The sequence below is a fragment of the Triticum aestivum genome, chromosome 5D (assembly GCF_018294505.1).
Source record: "Triticum aestivum cultivar Chinese Spring chromosome 5D, IWGSC CS RefSeq v2.1, whole genome shotgun sequence".
Lineage (NCBI taxonomy): Eukaryota > Viridiplantae > Streptophyta > Magnoliopsida > Poales > Poaceae > Triticum > Triticum aestivum.
This window is the reverse complement of record NC_057808.1, coordinates 67860521-67869778: the sequence shown is the minus strand read 5'-3', so window position 1 is coordinate 67869778 and position 9258 is coordinate 67860521. Positions and strand designations below refer to the sequence as shown.

The 9258-nt window shown below is 45.5% G+C and overlaps 1 long non-coding RNA gene across 9 annotated transcripts; it reads left to right on the top strand.

The window, feature by feature from the left end:
* Window positions 1-3153: 3153 nt before the first annotated feature.
* LOC123119490 (uncharacterized) lies at window positions 3154-9052 on the top strand. 9 transcript variants are annotated; one of them, XR_006458706.1, is made up of 7 exons: window positions 3156-3740; window positions 3987-4183; window positions 4520-4631; window positions 5211-5375; window positions 5480-5574; window positions 6182-6729; window positions 7098-9052. It is a non-coding gene; the product is annotated as an uncharacterized lncRNA (long non-coding RNA). The 9 variants fall into 9 exon arrangements; XR_006458705.1 differs by having other exon boundaries at window positions 3155-3740; window positions 4520-5375; XR_006458710.1 differs by having other exon boundaries at window positions 3155-3740; window positions 4520-5574; window positions 7098-7252; window positions 7396-9052.
* Window positions 9053-9258: the final 206 nt, after the last annotated feature.

Genomic DNA, 9258 nt, shown 5'->3' with positions numbered 1-9258 from the left:
CCGGATACGGTATTCGGGTTGTGTGTGTGCTCCACTTAGTCTTCCCGCGCTCCAGCGAATGCTTCCCGCGCTCCACATGGATGAATTGTAAAATCCACGCCTATTCTCTCATCGGTTTCCCGCCGCCAGCTAACGGCTTGCTGCATATAACCCAGGCGGCAACGCATCGCCGCGACACTCTGTGAAGATCTAGTCCTCACCCATCTACCATTAGTTATTCCAAGCATGCCAGGCAACGACCAAAGCTTTGACATCAACGCCTACCTGCGTTACATCTTCAGCGAGGAGAACGAGCCGGAGCAGGTCGGGGAGCAAGAGCTTCATCGGCTGGTGCAGGCACCATGGCCCATCGACAGCGATATCGACGTCACAGTCCTTGGGAGCACAATCGACATATTGCAGAGGATGTGTGATGAGCAGTTTGCCATCAACCGTGCAAAAGATCCAGAGCTGCTCGGCGGCATGATCGACGACCCACCCGAAGAGCCGCCGTCACTAGTGCTCATCGAGAGCCTGATGCCCCGCAAGGAATGGGCAGAGGACCTGTGTGATTCAGTCAAGATAAAGGCAGCCTACCGCTTCATAATTGCCCGCGACGGCTGTGTCAACCTCGATCCCGATGATGTGGTGGCCAGGCTCGAGTGCATCCTTGGCGGAGTTGATGTCCCCGACGAAGTAGAACATCGCTAACGTGATATCTTGAGGATGCAGGTGATCGACGGAATTTGCTACCAGGCCAGAGACATGGAAATGGAGCGGTTCCGTGGAGTTGTCATGCGCGAGATTGCACGCTGTCAAGCTCTTCTCGAAGAGGCCCAGTAGCCCCAAGAGCCTCCCAGCGCCAGCAGCTCCGTAGGCAGAGGCGGGTCGGGACACTCGGAGTGAACGGCCGCATGGGTGCTATGTTGATCATGGAGTCTGAGAAGACCATCGTCGGAAGGCCGCCAGCTCAGCCTTTTAGCTTATATTTTATTATAATTGTATGCATATGTAGGTCGTGAGTGTTCTAGGCCTTGCCGCATTTGGCATTTTAAATTATCCTGAATATGTAAGATAATTATTAAGAATTATTAACAGTTGCCGTTGTAACTTTGCCTCAACGGCGAGCAGAGCGCGCGCAGGGACGCCGGAGCGGAGCGCGCCGCGGCCGCCTCAACGGCGAGCAACCACGTGGTCAACCTTCCGCCATCAATAAATTTTGACCTTGTTTCTCGTACATTGCTGATTACAACGCAATAAGTAATTGCAAATCTGTTCACACCTATCAAACTAATATGTGTTCACATTTAGCACCGGGCTATAAAAACTACCCACTCGAAAATTACTTCACAGTTCCTCTCCTCATCACCCACAAAACTGGTTTTCTCTGTCAAGTCGTTCTGCCATGACCGGTAGGAGGAGTTTAGGGTGGACATATAACCAGGCAGCAAAGACCAAGGCCGCGGAAGCACTAGATAGGTCCCGCCGTGAAGCCGCAGCCGCAACAGAGATGTCCCGGCGCGCTGCGGAGCCCTCGAACGAGCTCTCACGGGCACGTGAGGGCTCTCACAAGCGCATTCACGACGAGCCGGCGTTCCTGAAGTCCTTCGCCGGCGACTACGACATTCTCGCTGGTGTCACTACGCAGCAGGAGCTGGTCGACGGCTTGATGAAGCTGCTCAAGACCAGCGATGCCTCGGTTGACAAGGCGACCGGCCTCGTCGAGCAACTCATGGATGACAATGTGAAGCTCCTCAAGTTGGTCGTCGAGAAGGAGGAGGAGGCCGCCGGCGGGAAGATGTTGCATGAGCAGAGCAGTGCCTCGGAGATGACGCTGAAAGCGGTCGTCGAGGAACTGATGGGTGGCTTGAGGAAGCTCCGGATCGAGCGCGAGTAGGAGGTGGAGGAATCCGTGGCTGCTTTCAAGCAAAGTCGTGAGGAATTGAAGGAGCTGGAGGATTTCGCCACCCGGCGATCCATCAACGAGTAGAGACAGTAGCGACCCAGATCGTAGTCTGCAATTTCCTTCTTCTCTTGCCCCCGTGTATTCCGGGCTTTGCCGCATGTGGCATTTTAAATTATCCGAAATATGTAAGACAATTATTATGTGCGCCATTGTAAATTTGTCGTCGTATTATCCGTTGCCATTTTATTTATGGTCGTATTATCCGTTGCCCTATGTGGCAATTTAAATTAGCGCGGAATACTAGTTGAAAACACGAACAAAGCAAATGCTGCCATGGGATCACAAGCAAACACCCTCCATCCAGGTGCTTTAATTAACCCATTAATGGAGAAGTTGTGAGCGAGGCGGGCGACAGCTGGTGCATGGAGGTCAAAGAGCTCGCTTCCCGGTGAGCATGGGCGGCCTTGCTACTCGCACGTGTCCCGTCGAGCCTGCGAGGTGGATAGGATGCACGCGTCCCGTCGAGCCTGCGCGGCGGACTGCTCGCACGCGTCCCGTCGAACCTGCATGGAGGACTTCTCGCGCTCGTCCCGTCTAATCAAACAGCTGCACGCACGCCACTAAGTATGGCTAAATTTTAACACGGTAAATATAATACAACCGTTTACGATATTAACGTGTCAGCTTTTTGTTTCAAAAAGGACTTCGTTGGCTACTAATGTGTGCGCCTCTTCTCAAACTGGACGATTTTTTTTACCGTGGCATATATGTGCCACGTCATGAAACCATGCCAAGTTTCATCTTTTTTGGATGATTTTTTTATTTACTGGGATTTAAAAACCGAGATTCTCATTGTTTCAGGACGACGACAAGTTTGTAATTCATTCTCATTCCTTAAACGAGACCTAAACATGCACCTAATAACACATGTACGATTTCCCACCCATTTTGCTTCACTGGAGCATGTGGTTGTAGTTTAAATTTGAATTATGGACTACATTAAATGCATAGAAAACTTAGTAATTAGTAATATTTAAAACAATAATGAGGCTAGCCAACTCACCTCCAGAAGGCTCCCCCGATTTGAAGCTTCGTTAGCCGTCCGATCTGCATTCTAATGCGCTTGAGCCGTTGGATCTTCACAACAGTCAAATTCGATTTCCACTTCACGGTCATTTTCACTGGCCTATGACGGGTGGGCTCGTTTCGGGCGTTCATTGGCTGGGTCAGCCGTGCCCGCGTGCAGGAGATTTTGGCCAATCCACTCCGCGTATTCCGCAACCAATTGCCCAATCCCTTCCTCGCCTCAGTCCCGTGCCAGCCGCCGCCCAAACCCTAGCCCCCGTTTCCCTCGATCCCCACAGCCTCTCCCGCCTCCTCCATCCCTCGTCCTCCCATCACCACGTCCTCTGCCATGGAGCCTCGCCACCGCGTGCTACTCCTCCACCACACTGCCCTTCCACCTCGCCATCCTTCTCCTCTCTGTCTATGCGGTCGTCGGTGGCGCCTGGTTCCAAATCCGGCGCAGGTTAGCCGAGTCGGCCGATGGTGAGGTGAAGGAGCAGGGTAGGCGACCCGTCGCGATGGGATGAGGCTACAGGGAAGAGGGTCATGTCGCGTGGTGGCCCAGATGCAGCCGCCCCATGGCCGGCCTCGACGAGCACGGCCTCGATCCGGCCTCAGCCGGAGGACCTCGAGCCTAGGAGTGCGGCCTCGATCGGGACTCGGCATCTGGGGCGACGACGGAGGAGGAGGGGAAAGGAGGGGAGCAGCAGCCAGCATCTGGGGCGGCGGCGGCTGGACTCCATGAGCTGGCCGAGGTGCTTCATGTCAAGGAAGCAGCTGACAGTTCAAGGTATAGAAGAGGGAATCTGTGTGATTAGTTCTCTGTTGATTTCCCCTCTTGCTTGCTTGATCTAATTTTGTTGCCGTGCTGCGTGTGTGCGTGTTTGCTGGCTTGCTGCTGGGTGCTTTGTCTGGGTGTTGGGCTGTTGATGGCCTGATGTTGATGCTTTGCTGCATATATTTGTATAATGTTTGCATCTTCCATGCAGCTACGAAGCTATGCTTTGTTGTATACTGACTTTGTTGCTTGCTGCAGCTGACCTGCTGGTGTTGCTGCTGTGCTGGTCAGGGAGTGAGTCCACTGACATACGGACACAAGAGATATTCAGTTATGAGGATTAGGATATTAATGATCGTTCAGTCATTGAGGATTAAAAGAGGCATCAATGCTCCAGTAGAGGTGGTATTGAAGTTGTGGCTGTCAGTAGTCCTTTTATTGATGCTAACTACATGGTAAGGAAATAATGCTATATGATTTTCATATTTTGTGCTATGAGATCTTCTGCAACTGAATTCGAAGTTAAAGCGTTGAACTCAGTTTTGCAGTAGTTAGTTCAATACTACTTTGTATCAAAATTTCATCAAACCATGTTGCACTGTATTTCGAGCATAGAAGCATTTACTTAACACCTAATTTTACGCAATTAGGTTCCTACTTTTTTCTGTTATTAGGTGCAACGACAAGAATCATCCAGTGGGATGTTCTACTGCATCGGAATTTGACATATTTAATTCTGCCATTATATTCTTTCCTTCACTGCTGAAGTTAACACCCCCTCCCTTTTGTAGGCCTATATGTTCAAGTATGACTCCACTGATGGCCCCTTTAAAGGATCCATTAAGGTTGTGGATGATTCAATATTGGAGATTAATGCGAAAAAATCACAACCACAAGCAAAAGGTAAATATGCCAGGGTTAGCTGATTGTTTGCCATATTAGTGCGGTTGATATAGATGCCATGGTTTCTAAATATGCATGACATGTTGTCCTGAAATAAGGACATGTGAAGCAATGAAGTAGCCAAAGTAACATTATTACTTAATAATCGATTCATAGTTTAGAGCCCCATGTTTTTCGCACATTCATACGGACATATAATAGCTTACAAGTGCACGCTTGTTGTACATCTCGAGTACTGGATGTTCCTTCTCTTATTTTGATTCTGATGTTCATATGTTGATTTTCTGCGATGGAGGGAAAGGGGAAGTCTGAATGTGCCAACAAGTAGCGACCAGTGAGCTGTCGTCTATGATTGGCTATGGGAGGAGTTGTCTTGCGCTGCAAGGGCATCTTGCAGATCGATTTCCTTGGTTTGATGTATCTCGGATTCTGATTAGTCTTTGATTTCACACATTTGTTTGGATGTTTTCTTTGCGCCAAGCACCATGCTTTTTGATCACTGGTCAACTTGCACAGTACTATCTAAGCATAGTTGTTGGTTCTGAGTCTTTGCAGCACATAACAAATTTTAGCTTTCAGGAATTATGATATTGGACATTTCCACTGAACATGAAGAGGGTACATGTACGGACATGTAGAAACTGGAGTAAATTAACATAATCCCGTAGAATGTAGTCGGAGAATAGTACGCCAACTCAGTGAGGCAAGTACTGGCCTGTTTTGCCATGCCTGTGATAAATGAAGGTTAGTTTATGTAATCTTAGTTATCAAATCATTTTCTTAAAGTTTTGATTATGAATCTAAGTTATGGGAAATAAGTGGAGTAAGAGGAAATGGGGCGTTGTTAGGCGGGACCTTGCTACTGTTGCCTTGGGTTTTGGCATCGAAGCACCACCATGTATGGCTAGCCTTCCATGGCTACATTGAGGGTCCCAATCTGCAGGTGAGCTCTTCTTTTCATCTGCAGGTTATGAGTCATCTCCGCCTCAATGAGATTTAGTTTGTGCATTAACGACTACAGGTTTCTTATTGTTTTGGAGTGGTCTGCTTTCATTTTCTCCAGTTCAGTCATGTATTTCTTTGCACCCATGTTCGCTTCAGTATTCCCTTCCGATTCTCACACTTTGGTTGCGGCTTCTTTGTTTATGTTGGAAGTATTAGACAAATAATTTGTTCATTTAAGTTGTCTCCACTTTCTCCTCTTGTGTTACATTAAATCATGGTATAATAGATAATTCAGTTAACTGATTGTTTGCCATATTAGTGCAGTTGATATAGATGCCGTGGTTTCTAAATATGCATGACATGTTGTCCTGAGATAAGGACAGTGAAGCAATGAAGTGGCCAAAGTAACATTATTACTTAATAACTGATTCATAGTTTAGAGCCCCATGTATTTCGCACATTCATACAGATATATAATATCTTACAAGTGCATGTTGTTGTACATCTTGAGTACTACATGTTCCTTCTCTTATTTTGATTCTGAAGTTCATATACTGCTCCTGACTGAATTCTGGCATTGATTCCATTTTTTTACGAAACTCCAGGACCCCATGCAGCGTGCATTGGACAGTGTTGTGGAGGGTCCAATTTCCTCATGATTTAAGAAGCTCTGTGTAGTACCAAACTTAATTTGAGAACACTGGCGCCGAGGATCTGCTGCTCTGTCTCGGGGCTCAGCGCCCTCTTGGGCGCAGAGGTTGGCGTGCTCTCCCTCTGCACCAGGGTTCTGATGGCCGCGCTTCGTCTGGCAGCGCTAGACAACGGCAAGAAGGAAGAGCTCGGGCCACCCGCGACGCCAGGCCGCCGGCCCTCCTCCCTCGAGCGCAAGGCGGCGAAGAGATGGTTGAGATGGTGCTGCAGCTCCGCATGTACTGGCTTCTACAACGTCTCTTAGAATTTGGTTGCTACTTCTTGCTGATCAGGTGCAATGTATTAATTCAAGTAGTATGTTATGTACAATTTGTCAAGAGCAATCGGATGTTAATCTGCTATGGGCAGCGGCGGTACATGAAGGTGCAAGGCAGCAGCGACATGTTCATAGTACGCTAAAGGATGAGCTCCTACTTGTTCTGATGCTAGCTCCTTGCTGCAGGTGAGCTCCACCTTCTCCCCCATATGCTAGCACTGTGCTTTGCAAACTGAATATTTTAGCATATTTTTCAGCCAAACATGATGTGATATTTTAGACTTTTATGATGATGTGAAGCTCATAGCTATCATGACCGATAAGACTATAGATAACTAAATAACCTCTAGAATGAATTGTGGTCCTGATTAGTATATAGACATTGGCCATTGGCCATATTTGTTACAAAAAAGTGATGTGATATGCATATGCATTTGCAACTTTGAGCTTTAAAGAAAAGAGTTGATATGTGACCCTCCCTTTGATACTGTAAGATAGAAGTAACATCAAAAAGCTCATATTGGATGACAACTGATGTATCTCATTGCTTACAGATATACAAGCCTGCTTACATCTCCCAATATCTCCTCCTGGTCAAGGCAATTGCACATGATGAAGACGCTCATTTTAGATCAGTTCATGGCATATGTGTCTATTTGTGTCTATTTCCTTTAGATGGTTCTTCTGTGCGACGACTGGAAAATATAAGGTTTCTCATGTGATATTGCAATCAGGACAAAAAACAGAATGATTAATTTTCACAATTTGATATTTCATATTTTCCAGAAGTACGACTACCTTCGCACAGTACCCTTGCATTTGTGTTCTTATCAAATAAGTTTCTTTCTGCAGAATTTGTTCAGGTTTTGTCTCGCTCACACCTCAAGATGCGAGTCTGGGAGTGCGGTGCTGGTATAACTGATATCCCTTTGATCTTCGTTAAATTTTGTAGGATATGCATTGTGCTTGAGCATGAGAAATCTTTTCCCTCCCTGCATTATCTTTATATGTTATAAAAATGTTACACATGTTTTGGTCCTCCAAAAGATTATTAGCCCATAAATCCATAATGTTAATAACTCTTATGTATGATGATTGAGTGAGATATCCTTTTATCTCCAGGCATTTCTTTCATGTAGTGGATATACAAAATAAACTGTATGATCTAGACTGTAGGAGCAACTGGTGCTTGTGGGACTGGTGCTTGCAGTTGTTGCAGCTGTTCTTGAGGGCCGAGCTGAATGTATCTGAGAAAGGTCTTTGCTTCATTTTTTTCTTTCGATGGGATAATGACTTTTCGTTTCAAAACACTTAGTATGTGATCTATCCATCAAATTATAATATAATAATTCAGCAGAATCCCTTTATTTGAACGAGCAAGAATCTGTGGTGTGCTCCTGAGCTATGTCCCCCTTTTCAAAATGTTAGAAAGGCTATCTTAACTTAGTCGTTGCATAGAAATTGGTTTTGGCTATTAGGCTCATTTCATATCTGCATCACTTATTTGAACAGACACACTCCACAACTGAACTCACATAAGAGGGCAGATAGATGATATCTTGTCTGCTCAGTGATTACCTAGAATACTGGACTCTCCACCAACTTACAAAAATATTTTTTGCAGGTATATTTCCTTTATCACTCCCCCAGCAGACATGAGTTCTCGTGGCGGGGTCTTTCATGCCGTCATGTTAGGAATTTATTATTGGATTGCATATGAGGTTCTTCTTCAGGTTTCCACTTGTTTCTTACTCCCTCCGTCCGAAAATACTTGTCCGAGGAATGGATGTATCTAGATGTATTTTAATTCTACATACATCCATTTGTATCCATTTTGACGACAAGTATTTCCGGACGGAGGGAGTACTTAAGTTAGCTATCCATTCTGGATTTAACGTGAATATTGCCTTTGTATTCCATATGAAATTCTACTATTTGTTTTAGCTTCTGTAGTTTTCTATTCATTATCCCTAGACATTATCATGTGTGTGTCGATACGCTTCGTGGATGGTGAGGTTTAATATCGCTTGCTTGTCGCCTTCTCTGCCCTCGACATGCGGAAGGCCAATAAAGGCGGGGACGAGTCATGGATCCTGCTGGCGATGGCTACTGGTTGTAGACGAGATTTAAGCAGAGGAATCGCAAAAGATGTTCTCTTTCCAAGATTTTCACATCATATTTGTCGTCGGATCTGACTGCTTTACCATATTTTCCTGGTGTGGACGATGTTATAGAGTGAGCTACCATCACTTCTCATTACTGACTGTAATCAATATATATGTGTTTATGCCATAAAAGATGGATATTTGTCGAAGCCATTGTCGTGTCATGTAATTACTTGCAGATCAACTATATAGTTTTGTTCGGATTGTAAAGTGGAAACGATAAAACCCTACAACTCCTGTGTGATTGTCATTTGATTATTTACTTCCTCAAGTAGTATGGATATGGTACTGCCAGGATATTAAGTATATTCATGAAGTTGTATAAACCACGTTCTATGATTCACTTCTTTTATGCATATTTACTTTCCAGTTTTAGGACTGAAATCCATCCATTGTAATGAATTTGGTTGTATGGGCATTACCTATTTGACTTAGGCTTGCTTCATCACATATAGTTTCCCACTGCTTGTATGACCTAAAACTATCATGTATATGAGGCAAGTTAATAGCAATGTTTCACATTTTCTTACTTGCAATACTGTGCTTGCCT